At 39.8% G+C, this 14,292-nt stretch overlaps 1 protein-coding gene across 1 annotated transcript in view; it reads left to right on the top strand.

Moving 5' to 3' along the window:
* Window positions 1–14,292, top strand: part of ZSWIM5 (zinc finger SWIM-type containing 5) — a 247,516-nt gene that overhangs the window by 177,794 nt on the left and 55,430 nt on the right. The gene's annotated exons all lie outside the window — the stretch shown is intronic.

The raw sequence follows: 14,292 nt of genomic DNA on the forward strand, positions 1-14,292 counted from the left end.
GGAGGGGTGAATTTAGGAGGAAGATGAATTTGGGGTGTGTCGGTGGCTCAGTCTGTTAAGCATCCAACCAGCTGAGCCCTGCATCAGGCTCTGTGATATCAGAGCCCTGCTTGGGATTCTCTCTCTCTGCCCCTCCCCTGTTCATGCTTCCTCTCTCTCTCTCTTTCCCTCTCTCTCTCAAAATAAATAAACTTAAAAGAAAAGGAGGAAAATGAATTCAATATAAGTTTGAGATACTTGTAGAACATTTAGGAAAAGATTTTTTTTAATGTGAAATTTATTGTCAAATTGGTTTCCATACAACACCCAGTGCTCATCCCAAAAGGTGCCCTCCTCAATACCCATCACCCACCCTCCCCTCCCTCCCACCCCTCATCAACCCTAAGTTTGTTCTCAGTTTTTTAAGAGTCTCTTATGCTTTGGCTCTCTCCCTCTCTAACCTTTTTTTTTTTCTTCCCCTCCCCATGGACTTCTGTTAAGTTTCTCAGGATCCACATAAGATACCATATGTTTTCACTCTTCTAGGAAAAGATTTCTGTTGGGCAGTTGGATATATGGATCTAGAACTATGGGCAAAACTCACAATTTTGGAGTTATTAGCATAGGGATATTTGGAGTCTTGTTTCTCTTCCCTGCTAAATCTTGAAACACTTAGAACATCTTCCCTCTCCTCTTTCCCAAACTCTGCTCCTCACCAAAACAAAATTAAAAAGCAGGAATAAGATTTCTAAAACTGCTAGCTGCCTGCTTTTAATCCCAAGAATGGATCCAGGCATTGCTGTGCTCCTCACCTCCTTAAAACCTTTTTTTTTCTTAAGCCCCTATGTGTGGTTTTACCTAGACTTTGCCTTGTCCCCTTTGGTAGACTGTCTTTCTACATCTACCAGTGCTCTATGCTCTGTGATTTGATTTGGTAACTCCATACCGTAAGATTCTCTGGCATACAGCATCTTGGTCAGGGCTTCAGTTGCTGCTTATCCATGAAGAGAGATTTGATACATTGAGAAAAGTAAGGTGACTTGAGGAGTAGGGTTAGGAACCATGTTTTATTAATTTCTGAGTCTCTGTCACCTAGCATGGTACCTAGAAAATAATAACGGTTTATTAAATGAATACAGCCATGCATATACAGGTGATGCAAGCAGGAGTCAGTATAGAAATTAGCAAAGTAGAATGAGAAATGAGAAAAAGCTAGTAATTATCAAAGTCAGCATAGAACTGAGTTTCAAGAAGTGAATAGTCAACAATGTTGAATATCATGGAAGATACAGACCAAAGCTAACAAAGATAGAAAGACAATTTAGGGGAAATAGAAACTATGCAGAGAGAAAAAAACTTTGAAAAAGTATTAATAATATTATCATTGGAGTAAAAGAAGATATTGCAACCATGAAATAAGAACTGGATACTGTAGAAATGAGTTCACAGAACAGAAAGAACTAATGAAATTACAAATATAATGGCAAAATCTTCTAAAACTAAGTGATGGAAAATAAAGGTAAGGAAAGCTCCCACAGAGTAGAGACAAAAGACAAAAAGATGAAAAACAGGAGAAAAAAAATTGTCAAAAAGTAAGAAAACAAGTCCTAGAAATTCCATTGTTTGAATAATAGGGTTTCCAAAAATGGAAAACAGAGGTAAGGAATTCATCAATGAAATAAGTAAATTTTCTAGAACAAAAGCATGTGAGTTCCCAAAGTAAAGGATTTAACTATATGCTCAGCAGTGGAGGGGCACCTGGGTGGCTCAGTTGGTTAAGCATCCTGCTCTTGATTTCAGCTCAGGTCATGCATGATCTCAGTTGTGAGATTGAACCCCACCTCAGGTTCCGTGCTGAGTGTGGAGCCTGCTTGGGATTTTCTCTCTCTCTCTCTGCCTCTTCCTCGCTCATGCTCTCTCTCTCAATATAAATAAATAAATAAACATTATGGGGCGCCTGGGTGGCGCAGTCGGTTAAGCATCCGACTTCAGCCAGGTCATGATCTCACGCTCCGTGAGTTCGAGCCCCGCGTCAGGCTCTGGGCTGATGGCTCGGAGCCTGGAGCCTGTTTCCGATTCTGTGTCTCCCTCTCTCTCTGCCCCTCCCCCGTTCATGCTCTGTCTCTCTCTGTCCCAAAAATAAATAAACGTTGAAAAAAAAAATTTTTTTTAATAAAATAAAATACTGATTTAGTCCAGAGCACCTGAATGGCTCAGTTGGTTGAGTGTCCAACTTCAGTTCACGTCATGATCTCACAGTTTGTGAGTTTGAACCCCACATTGGGCTCACTGGTGTCAAAACAGAGCCGCTTTGGATCCTCTGTCCCCCTTTCTCTCTGCCCTTCCTGTGCTCACACTCTTTCTCTCTCAAAAGTAAACATTTAAAAAAATAAAATATTAATTTAATTTAAAAAGCAGTGTGTGTATATGCACATGTCTACACACACACATATGTATATAGGACAAAAAGACTGGAAGGAAATACACCATAATATTAATAATAGTAATCTATGGCTGGTGGCATTATAGGTGTATTTTATTTTCTTTATGAATAGTATATTTTATATAAAAGCATGTATTATTTTTATAATTTTAAAAAGGATGTTTAAGAATGAAAGAAAAATTTGTTCCACAGACTTAATAGTTCCCTCAGGACAGGTCTCATTGTTGAAGCCTAAGTGCTAACTTGGAGCCTTAATCCACATGATGGTTTGTTTCATAATTATTTATAAAAGACATGCTTTCTATTTTATCTTCATTTGTTACCATTTCTCGTACAGTCCTGTGGAAAATTTCACACTATAACATTTACACTGACTGGGTTTACTTTACCACTACTGAGGTCAATTAGTTTCGTACTTAAGACTAACATGAACATATGTTTTTTGTTTTTGTTTTTTGTGTTTTTTTTAACGTTTATTTATTTTTGAGACAGAGAGAGACAGAGCATGAACGGGGGAGGGGCAGAGAGAGGGAGACACAGAATCGGAAACAGGCTCCAGGCTCCGAGCTGTCAGCATAGAGCCCGACGCGGGGCTCGAACTCACAGACCGTGAGATGGTGACCTGAGCCGAAGTTGGCCGCTCAACCGACTGAGCCACCCAGGCGCCCCTAACATGAACATATGTAGAGACGTTTTTATCTTGTTTTTTTAACCAAAGGATTTTTTAAAAAGATTTTGCCTAGAAGTTAGTGAGAGACAGTTGGAGAGGCTGCTTATGAACTCCAGGCCTAGTTTATCTAATTAAGACTATCTGTGTTCTTGTTCACTCATTCCTACATGCTCTACCCTCCTGTATTCTCTGACCCTTAATTTTGACATTTCATACAGATTAATCTTAAGTTTTCTCCTCTTCTTTTTATATATATTTTTAATATTTTTTAATGTTTATTAATTTTTTTGAGAGAGAGAGACAGAGTGCTAGCAGGGGAGGGGCAGAGAGAGAGGGAGACACAGAATCTGAAGCAGGCCCCCAGGCTCCAAGCTGTCAGCACAGAGCCCGACATGGGGCTCGAACCCATGAACCATGAGATCATGACCTGAGACAAAGTTGGACACCCAACCTGACTGAGCCACCTAGGTGCCCCAAGTTTTCTCCTATTCTTATTCTACATGCTCTCTATAGGCAATCTCAGCTACATCCTTGACTTTAAATGTCATCTATGTACTATGGCTCACAGATCACTTCTCCTATATCCAACTGACTATACATGTCTCCATACAATGGAGACATCCCCAAATCAACATATCCAAACATGAGTTTATCTTCCTCCCCAAACTTACTCAGATACCAAATAGGACCACCATCTAGCCACTGGATTTTGATAGAAATCTTCTGGTCATCCCTAATACTTTTTACTTATAATCCTTGTGCATTCCATTGCAAGACCTGTTAATTTTACCTCCAAAGTATATTTCATCCTTTTCCACTTCTCTCTGTTGATATTGCCATAACCCTAAGTCAAAACTCCTATAATCTCCCACCTCGTTTGCTACCATAGTATTCAAACTTATCTTTCCATATTCACTATTGTTCCCTTCTATTCCATTCTCCACACAAAGTAACTTTTCTATAACTATAGATTTTGTCATGGATAAAGTCTACATTTCATATGGCCTACAAAACCTTGCCTGGTCTGGCTTTTGCTTAGGTTTTCATATGATTTTCCCTCTTCTTGGAATACTCTTCCTATCCTCTCTCCCTTAGTATAAATTTACTTGATTATCACAATAATTTATGACTTTATGCTTTTTTGAGAAAAAAATACAGTATTTCCTCCACTCTTTGTTAGGCAACTCCTAATTCATTTCCTCAGGTGTTCACTTAAATGTCACTTTCTCAGGGAAAACTTCTTTAACCTGTCTTTCTTCTCACACAAATATGTACATGTGTAATTATTTGTTTAATGTCCCTTTCCCCAACCAGTCTGTCAACTCCACAAGCATAGGCACTATATATCTACTTTGTTTATCACCATATATCCGGTATTTGGCACAGATCCTGGCACATAGTAGCCTCTCATTTAATATTGATTGAGTAAATGAAAATGTCTTGGAAAATCCTCCTTAGGGCCTTTTGCCGATTCATGCTTTCCCAGATGACTTTCATTCCTTCAACAGTCACACCAACTCCTTGTAGTAGTTTTACCTAGATGCCTCAAATATTGACTCACTCCCTTTTTTGCTGCAGCCACCCATTTTGGCAGCTCTGCTTCTCATCTCCTGGGTTCCTTGTAGATCAGCAAACATTTACATAGTTTACCTTCCTTTATTTCCTATCAAATAAACAAACCCTTCTGAAGTTCTAGTTGAAATTTTACTGATAGTAACTCTCAAGGCTTTGCGTTATCCTAGTCCTATCCCAGCAGTTCTCTATAGTCTGTACACTACGTATTTTTTAAGAGGTTATTTTATTTTATTTTATTTTATTTTATTTTTTTGACAGTAGAATATTTTTAATATCTGGGTTTGCAAGCTTAATACATTATTATCTTATTATAAGAATAATAATACCTTACCTTTATATTATTTTTATAATTTCCAATGTACTTGTTTTCTTTTTAAAAATTTTTTAAATATTTATGTATTTATTTATTTTTAATATATGAAATTTATTGTCAAATTAGTTTCCATACAACACCCAGTGCTCATCCCAAAAGATGCCCTCTTCAATGCCCATCACCCTCCCCTCCCTCCCACCCCCCATCAACCCTGTTTGTTCTCAGTTTTTTTTTCATGTTTTCTTTTTTTTTCAATATATGAAATTTATTGTCAAATTGGTTTCCATACAACACCCAGTGCTCATCCCAAAAGGTGCCCTCCCAAATACCCATCACCCACCCTTCCCTCCCTCTCACCCGCCATCAACCCTCAGTTTGTTCTCAGTTTTTAAGTCTCTTATGCTTTGGCTCTCTCTCCCACTCTAACCTCTTTTTTTTTTCCTTCCCCTCCTCCATGAGGTTCTGTTAAGTTTCTCAGCATCCACATAAGAGTGAAAACATATGGTATCTGTCTTTCTCTGTATGGCTTACTTCACTTAGCATAACACTCTCCAGTTCCAGCCACATTGCTACAAAGAGCCATATTTCATTCTTTCTCATTGCCACGTAGTACTCCATTGTGTATATAAACCACAATTTCTTTATCCGTTCATCAGTTGATGGACATTTAGGCTTTTTCCACAATTTGGCTATTGTTGAGAATGCTGCTATAAACAATGGGTACAAGTGGCCCTATGCATCAATACTCCTGTATCCCTTGGGTAAATTCCTAGCAGTGCTACTGCCGGGTCATAGGGTAGATCTATTTTTAATTTTTTGAGGAACCTCCACACTGTTTTCCAGAGTGGCTGCAACAGTTTGCATTCCCACCAACAGTGCAAGAGGGTTCCCGTTTCTCTACATCCTCGCCAGCATCTATAGTCTCCTGATTTGTTCATTTTGGCCACTCTGACTGGCGTGAAGTGGTATCTGAGTGTAGTTTTGATTTGTATTTCCCTGATGAGGAGCGACGTTGAGCATCTTTTCATGTGCCTGTTGGCCATCTGGATGTCTTCTTTAGAGAAGTGTCTATTCATGTTTTCTGCCCATTTCTTCACTGGATTATTTGTTTTTTTGGGTGTGGAGTTTGGCGAGCTCTTTATAGGTTTTGGATACTAGCCCTTTGTCCGATATGTCAGTTGCAAATATCTTTTCCCATTCTGTTGTTTGCCTTTTAGTTTTGGTGATTGTTTCCTTTGCTGTGCAGAAGCTTTTTATTTTCATGAGGTCCCAATAGTTCATTTTTGCTTTTAATTCCCTTGACTTTGGGGATGTGTCAAGTAAGACATTGCTACGGCTGAGGTCAGAGAAGTCTTTTCCTGCTTTCTCCTCTAGTGTTTTGATGGTTTCCTGTCTCACATTCAGGTCCTTTATCCATTTTGAGTTCATTTTTGTGAATGGTGTAAGAAAGTGGTCTAGTTTCATCCTTCTGCATGTTGCTGTCCAGTTCTCCCAGCACCATTTGTTCAAGAGACTGTCTTTTTTCCACTGTATATTCTTTCCTGCTTTGTCAAAGATTAGTTGGCCATACTTTTGTGGGTCTAGTTCTGGGGTTTCTATTCTATTCCATTGGTCTATGTGTCTGTTTTTGTGCCAATACCATGCTGTCTTCACGATTACAGCTTTGTAGTAGAGGCTAAAGTCTGTGATTGTGATGCCTCCTGCTATGGTCTTCTTCAAAATTACTTTGGCTATTCGGGGTCTTTTGTGGTTCCATATGAATTTTAGGGTTGCTTGTTCTGGCTTCGAGAAGAATGCTGGTGCAATTTTGATTGGGATTTCATTGAATGTGTAGATAGCTTTGGGGAGTATTGACATTTTAACAATATTTATACTTCCAACCCATGAGCATGGAATGTTTTTCCATTTCTTTATATCTTCTTCAATTTCCTTCATAAGCTTTCTATAGTTTTCAGCATACAGATCTTGCACATCTTTGGTTAGATTTATCCCTAGGTATTTTATGCTTCTTGATGCAATTGTGAATGGGATCAGTTTCTTTATTTGTCTTTCTGTTGCTTCATTATTAGTGTATAAGAATGCAGCTGATTTCTGTACATTGATTTTGTATCCTGCAACTTTGCTGAATTCATGTATCAGTTCTAGCAGACTTTTGGTGGAGTCTATCGGATTTTCCATGTATAATATCATGTCATCTGAAAAAAGTGAAAGCTTGACTTCATCTTTGCTGATTTTGATGCCTGTGATTTCCTTTTGTTGTCTGATTGCTGATGTTAGCACTTCCAACACTATGTTAAACAACAGCAGTGAGAGTGGACATCCCTGTCGTGTTCCTGATCTCAGGGAGAAAGCTCTCAGTTTTCCCCCATTGGGGATGATGTTAGCTGTGGGCTTTTCATAAATGGCTTTTATGATGTTTAAGTATGTTCCTTCTATCCCGACTTTCTTGAGGGTTTTTATTAAGAAACGATGCTGAATTTTGTTAAATGCTTTTTCTGCATCGATTGACAGGATCATATGGTTCTTATCTTTTCTTTTATTAATGTGATGTATCATGTTGATTGATTTGCAAATGTTGAACCAGCCCTGCATCCCAGGAATGAATCCCACTTGTCATGGTGAATAATTCTTTTTATATGCTGTTGAATTTGATTTGCTAGTATCTTATTGAGAATTTTTGCATCCATATTCATCAGGGATATTGGCCTGTAGTTCTCTTTTTTTTTACTGGGTCTCTGTCTGGTTTAGGAATCAAAGTAATACTGGCTTCATAGAATGAGTCTGGAAGTTTTCCTTCCCTTTCTATTTTTTGGAATAGCTTGAGAAGGGTAGGTATTATCTCTGCTTTAAATGTCTGGTAGAATTCCCCTGGGAAGCCATCTGGTCCTGGACTCTTATTTGTTGGGAGATTTTTGATAACTGATTCAATTTCTTCGCTGGTTATGGGTCTGTTCAAGTTTTCTATTTCCTCCTGTTTGAGTTTGGGAAGTGTGTGGGTGTTTAGGAATTTGTCCATTTCTTCCAGGTTGTCCAGTTTGTTGGCATATGATTTTTTATAGTATTCCCTGATAACTGCTTGTATTTCTGAGGAATTGGTTGTAATGATTCCATTTTCATTCATGATTTTATCTATTTGGGTCATCTTCCTTTTCTTTTTGAGAAGCCTGGCTAGAGGTTTATCAATTTTGTTTATTTTTTTCAAAAAACCAACTCTTGGTTTCATTGATCTGCTCTACAGTTTTTTTAGATTCTATATTGTTTATTTCTGCTGTGATCTTTATTATTTCTCTTCTTCTGCTGGGTTTGGGGTATCTTTGCTGCTCTGCTTCTATTTCCTTTAGGTGTGCTGTTAGATTTTGTATTTGGGATTTTTCTTGTTTCTTGAGATAGGCCTGGATTGCAATGTATTTTCCTCTCAGGACTGCCTTTGCTGCATCCCAAAGCGTTGGATTCCTGTATTTTCATTTTCGTTTGTTTCCATATATTTTTTAATTTCTTCCCTAATTACCTGGTTGACCCACTCATTCTTTAGTAGGGTGTTCTTTAACCTCTATGCTTTTGGAGGTTTTCCAGACGTTTTCCTGTGGTTGATTTCAAGCTTCATAGCATTGTGGTCTGAAAGTATGCATGGTATGATCTGAATTCTTGTATACTTATGAAGGGCTGTTTTGTGACCCAGAATGTGATCTATCTTGGAGAATGTTCCATGTGCACTAGAAAGAAAGTATATTCTGTTGCTTTGGCATGCAGAGCTCTAAATATATCTGTCAAGTCCATCTAATCCAATGTATCATTCAGGGCCCTTGTTTCTTTATTGACCATGTGTCTAGATGATCTATCCATTTCTGTAAGTGGGCTGTTAAAGTCCCCTGCAATTACCACATTCTTATCAATAAGGTTGCTTATGTTTGTGAGTAATTGTTTTATATATTTGGGGGCTCCTGTATTCGGCGCATAGACATTTATAATTGTTAGCTCTTCCTGATAGATAGACCCTGTAATTATTATATAATGCCCTTCTTCATCTCTTGTTACAGCCTTTAATTTAAAGTCTGGTTTGTCTGATATAAGTATGGCTACTCCAGCTTTCTTTTGACTTCCAGTAGCATGGTAAATAGTTCTCCATCCCCTCACTTTCAATTTGAAAGTGTCCTCAGGTCTAAAATGAGTCTCTTGTAGACAGCAAATAGATGGGTCTTGTTTTTTTATACATTCTGATACCCTATGTCTTTTGGTTGGTGCATTTAGTCCATTTGCATTCAGTGCTATTATAGAAAGATATGAGTTTAGAGTCATTGTGATGTCTGTAGGTTTCATGCTTGTAGCGATGTCTCTGGTACTTTGTCTCACAGGATCCCCCTTAGGATCTCCTGTAGGGCTGGTTTAGTGGTGATGAATTCTTCAGTTTTTGTTTGTTTGGGAAGACCTTTATCTCTCCTTCTATTCTAAATGACAGATATGCTGGATAGAGAATTCTCGGCTGCATATTTTTCTGTTCATCACATTGAAGATTTCCTGCCATTCCTTTCTGGCCTGCCAAGTTTCAATAGAGAGATCCGTCACGAGTCTTATCGGTCTCCCTTTATATGTTAGAGCACGTTTATCCCTAGCTGCTTTCAGAATTTTCTCTTTATCCTTGTATTTTGCCAGTTTCACTATGATATGTCGTGCAGAAGATCGATTCAAGTTACATCTGAAGGGAGTTCTCTGTGCCTCTTGGATTTCAGTGCCTTTTTCCTTCCCCAGATCAGGGAAGTTCTCAGCTATTATTTCTTCAAGTACACCTTCAGCCCCTTTCCCTCTCTCTTCCTCCTCTGGAATACCAATTATGTGTAGATTATTTCTCTTTAGTGCATCAGTTAGTTCTCTAATTTTCCCCTCATACTCCTGGATTTTTTTAATCTCTCTTCTTCTCAGCTTCTTCTTTTTCCATAATTTTATCTTCCAGTTCACCTATTCTCTTCTCTGCCTCTTCAATCCGAGCTGTGGTTGTCTCCATTTAATTTTGCAGCTATTTTATAGCATTTTTTAGCTCCTCCTGGCTGTTCCTTAGTCCCTTGATCTCTGTAGCAATAGATTCTCTGCTGTCCTGTATACTGTTTTCAAGCCCAGCGATTAATTTTATGAATATTATTCTAAATTCACTTTCTGTTATATTGTTTAAATCTTTTTTGATCAGTTCGTTAGCTGTCGTTATTTCCTGGAGGTTTTTTTCAGGGGAACTCTTCTGTTTCATCATTTTGGATGGTCCCTGGAGTGGTGCGGAACTGCAGGGCACTTCCCCTGTGCTGTCTTGAATAACTTGCGTTGGTGGGCGGGGCCACAGTCAGATCTGATGTCTGCCCCCAGCCCACCGCTGGGGCCACAGTCCGACTGGTGTGTACCTTCTCTTCCCCTCTCCTAGGGGCGGGATTCACTGTGGGGTGGCATGGCCCATCTGGGCTGCTTGCACACTGCCAGGCTTGTGGTGCTGGGGATCTGGCATATTAGTTGGGGTGGATCGGCAAGGTGCCCAGGGGCCGGAGGGTCAGGTTCAGTTCTCTTTTCCTTCGGAGATCCGCTTCAGGAGGGGCCCTGCAGCACCGGGAGGGAGTCAGACCTGCCAGAGGGATGGATCCGCAGAAGCACAGCGTTGGGTATTTGCCCGGTGCAAGCAAGTTCCCTGACACAATTTGGTTCCCTTTGGGATTTTGGCTGGGGGGTGGGCAAGGGAGATGCCGCTGGCAAGCTCCTTTGTTCCTCACCAAGCTGTGCTCTGTCGTCCAGGGCTCAACAACTCTCCCTCCCGTTGTCCTCCAGCCCTCCCGCTCTCCGAGCAGAGCTGTTAACTTATAACCTTCCAGATGTTAAGTCCCGCTTGCTGTCAGAACACCCTCCGTCTGGCCCCTCCGCTTTTGTAAGCCAGACTTGGGGGCTCTGCTTTGCCAGTGGGCTGCCCCTCCCCCCCGGCTCCCTCCCCCCAATCCGTGTAGCGCGCACCGCCTCTCCGCCCTTCCTGCCCTCTTCCGTGGGCTTCTCATCTATGCTTGGCTCTGGAGAATCCGTTCTGCTAGTGTTCTGGTGGTTTTCTGGGTTATTTAGGCAGGTGTGGGTGGAATCTAAGTGATCAGCAGGACGCAGTGAGCCCAGCGTCCTCCTATGCCACCATCTTCCCAGAAGCCTCTCTGTACACTACGTATTTATAAGCTTTGCCTTATTTCTTCCAGAACTGCTGCTGCCACTACTACCACCTGGGCCCAGAAGATTCTCCAGTTTTCTCTATACCCCTTTGAATTTTTAGAGGGGATGTCACTCCACACTTCCAACCAGTTAAGACCATCTCCTTTGGGAGACTAGGTTCTGCTCCTAGTCTCAATCCTAATTGAACCACCCAAGGGTCAGAATTGGTATTCAAACCATCTATGCTTTTTTTTTAGAGCACCGTTTCTGTTCTTCCCTCATCCCTGTTCTTGGCAACAAGGTACTCAGATGCCCAGTCTTTGGTTTATACAAAGTGTATCTCATTTTATCTCAGTTCTGTCTGTATAGAGCTACTGAAAACTAGAATCATTGGAGGTGAGACTCTATAATCTGCATTTTGAACACAAACCCAGGTGATTATTCTGTGTATTAACATTTGAGAATCAGTGTATTGGTGAGAACTCTTTTATCCTCACTATGGGGAAAATGCATTATTCTGACTAGTCCTATATTCTCTATAGTGAAATAGGCCAAGAAAGATTTGACTATCTTTAGACACACCATCCAGCTTTCCATTCAAGGTCCTGAAACCAGCTAGTGGGTCACAGCCTCTAGATGAGGCTGGAGGCCAAAGTTCAGTGTTATAGTGAACAACAGACTTTGAAGAGAAACCAACATACAAATCCTAGCTAATATACTTCCCACCTGTTACATTACTTACCTGTATAAGCTTTAGTTTTTTCATTTTAAAATTAGGATAATAATACTACCTTCTAGACTTGTTATGAGGGTTCATTGGAATTTACTCACCAGATAATCACTGAGCACCTACTGTGTGCCAGGTACTGTTCTACATGTTGCAAATATGTGCACAAACAAAACAATTTATGCCCTCAAGGAGAGTATGTTCTAGTGAGGATATGTACAAAAAGTGCTTAGACTTTGGCATGTAGGAAACACTAAAAAAAATGGCTCTTGGGGCGCCTGGGTGGCGCAGTCGGTTGAGCGTCCGACTTCAGCCAGGTCACGATCTCGCGGTCCGGGAGTTCGAGCCCCGCATCGGGCTCTGGGCTGATGGCTCAGAGCCTGGAGCCTGTTTCCGATTCTGTGTCTCCCTCTGTCTTTGCACTCCCCCGTTCATGCTCTGTCTCTCTCTGTCCCAAAAATAAATAAACGTTGAAAAAATGGCTCTTATTAACAAGTATTTAAGGATAAGGAGTATGTTTGTTTTGCTTTGCCACTTTAGGGATACAAAAGAAGTGTAGGATATATTATTTACCCACCTGGAGCTTAAATCTAGATGGCCAATGAGACATGCATTTGTTTATTCTATAAATATTAACTCAGTGCTATAATGAGCCAGGCACTATAAGGTACAAAAATGAACACCTACTCTTAAAAAATTTCAGTTTATTTGGGAATATATGAGAAATGCACAATTCTGATGTACAGCAAAATGCCACAAGTCTTTAGGAAAAGCAATAATAAAGTGCTAAGAAGAGTATTACTCCTTTTATATCCATGTGAGCATAAGATGGACATACTTTTGACAGGGAGGGAGCAGTGGGTTGTATGGTTAATTCAGTTAGGGGATAAAAAAGAGCTTCTCTTGCCAAATGAGCTAAGCAGTGTTGGCCTTTCTGTATACTTACTTTATGGTTTCCACTGCTCATTGTAGCCCTGACTGAGGCAATATTGATAATGAGAAGTTTCATTTTTTTGGCTAAAGAATGGGGTACAGGAGTGGGAGAGAAGTAAAGGAAAAAGCAGAAGTAAAGTCATAAGGAAATGTGGTTGACTTCTGGCAACGCTAAGTTTCTAGCTGAACCATAACATAAATATAAGGTAGACAAGGCTAGAAATGAAAGATAAGGCCTGAGCAGAGAGAGCCTTGAATGCCAATCTAAAGCATTTGGACTTAATTTAATAAAAATGGTGCATCACTGAAGACTTCTCTGAGTGGGCAAGTGATATAATCAGAACTGTGTTTAGTATAATACATTTGAAGAAAGTAGCATATAGTAGATACCATAAACTGGACAATCATATGTGTTAATTAGTACTTGTAGAATAAATGAATGTGTGAACCCTCCTGATTTCATGGAGAATAAGATGCTCTAAAAAAGCTTAGCTGAAAAACAACTTTTCTGTGTAGACCTGGATTTCATTTGAGCAGGACTTTGAACTAGGAAGACAAGAGGAAAGGTAGACTAATTAAACATGACATGAATTTATTTAATGTTTTATGTATTTATTTTGAGAGAGAGAGAGAGGCAGAGTGAGAGGGAGAGAGAATCCCAAACAGACTCCACGCTGTCAGCACAGAGCCCTGCACAAGGCTTGATCTCAGGAACCACGAGATCATGACCCGAGCCAAGATCAAGAATCAGACTGAGCCACCCAGGTGCCCCAAACATGACGTGAATTTATATTCTATTACATGACCACACCTATAGAGCATTTGATTAATAGTCTTTTGTAACTTGGATGCAGGTTGCTAAAAACTTAACGTAAGACTCTGGCTTTGAGAAAGTGAGAGAAGATTCCGTTTTCATTCCACAAATATTTACTACGTGCGTGCCGCATTACCAGTGCTGTGGTATAGGCAATTCAGCTGTGGATTCAACTGTGAGCAAGTGGCTAGCAGGGCACTAGGGGAGAAGAATGTGTAAATAACTAAAACTGTTTTAATGTGTTGTAGTGAGAACCAGATATGAAAGATATTTTGAGTATAAATTTATAAAACTTATCACCTTGTATGCACCTCTGCCTGTGCTTTAAGGGGCAAGTTTCTAGAAATTCAGAAGTGTTGACTCTGCTTAAGAAGCTAAATTTTATAGTGAACTTTAAAAACAATTTTTTTTTATTTTCTAAGGAAGTATTTATTTTCAATAATATCTATACTTTAAGGATTCTTTTGAACTTCATAGGAAGGCAAAAAGAAGAAGAAGAAGAAAGAAATGTCACCTTCCTAGGGAAAAAATATATCATTTTTTTCATGTTTGTGCATTTCCTTCTGGGATTTTTCCCCCTAGAATGGTATTTGTAGACCTTGTAAGGGTCTACAACTGGAGGGTATTTGTAGACCTTGTAAGGGTCTACAACTGTATTCCCTTGTAAGGGAATACAACT

Source organism: Prionailurus viverrinus, chromosome C1 (genome assembly GCF_022837055.1).
Source record: "Prionailurus viverrinus isolate Anna chromosome C1, UM_Priviv_1.0, whole genome shotgun sequence".
Classification (NCBI taxonomy): Eukaryota; Metazoa; Chordata; class Mammalia; order Carnivora; family Felidae; genus Prionailurus; species Prionailurus viverrinus.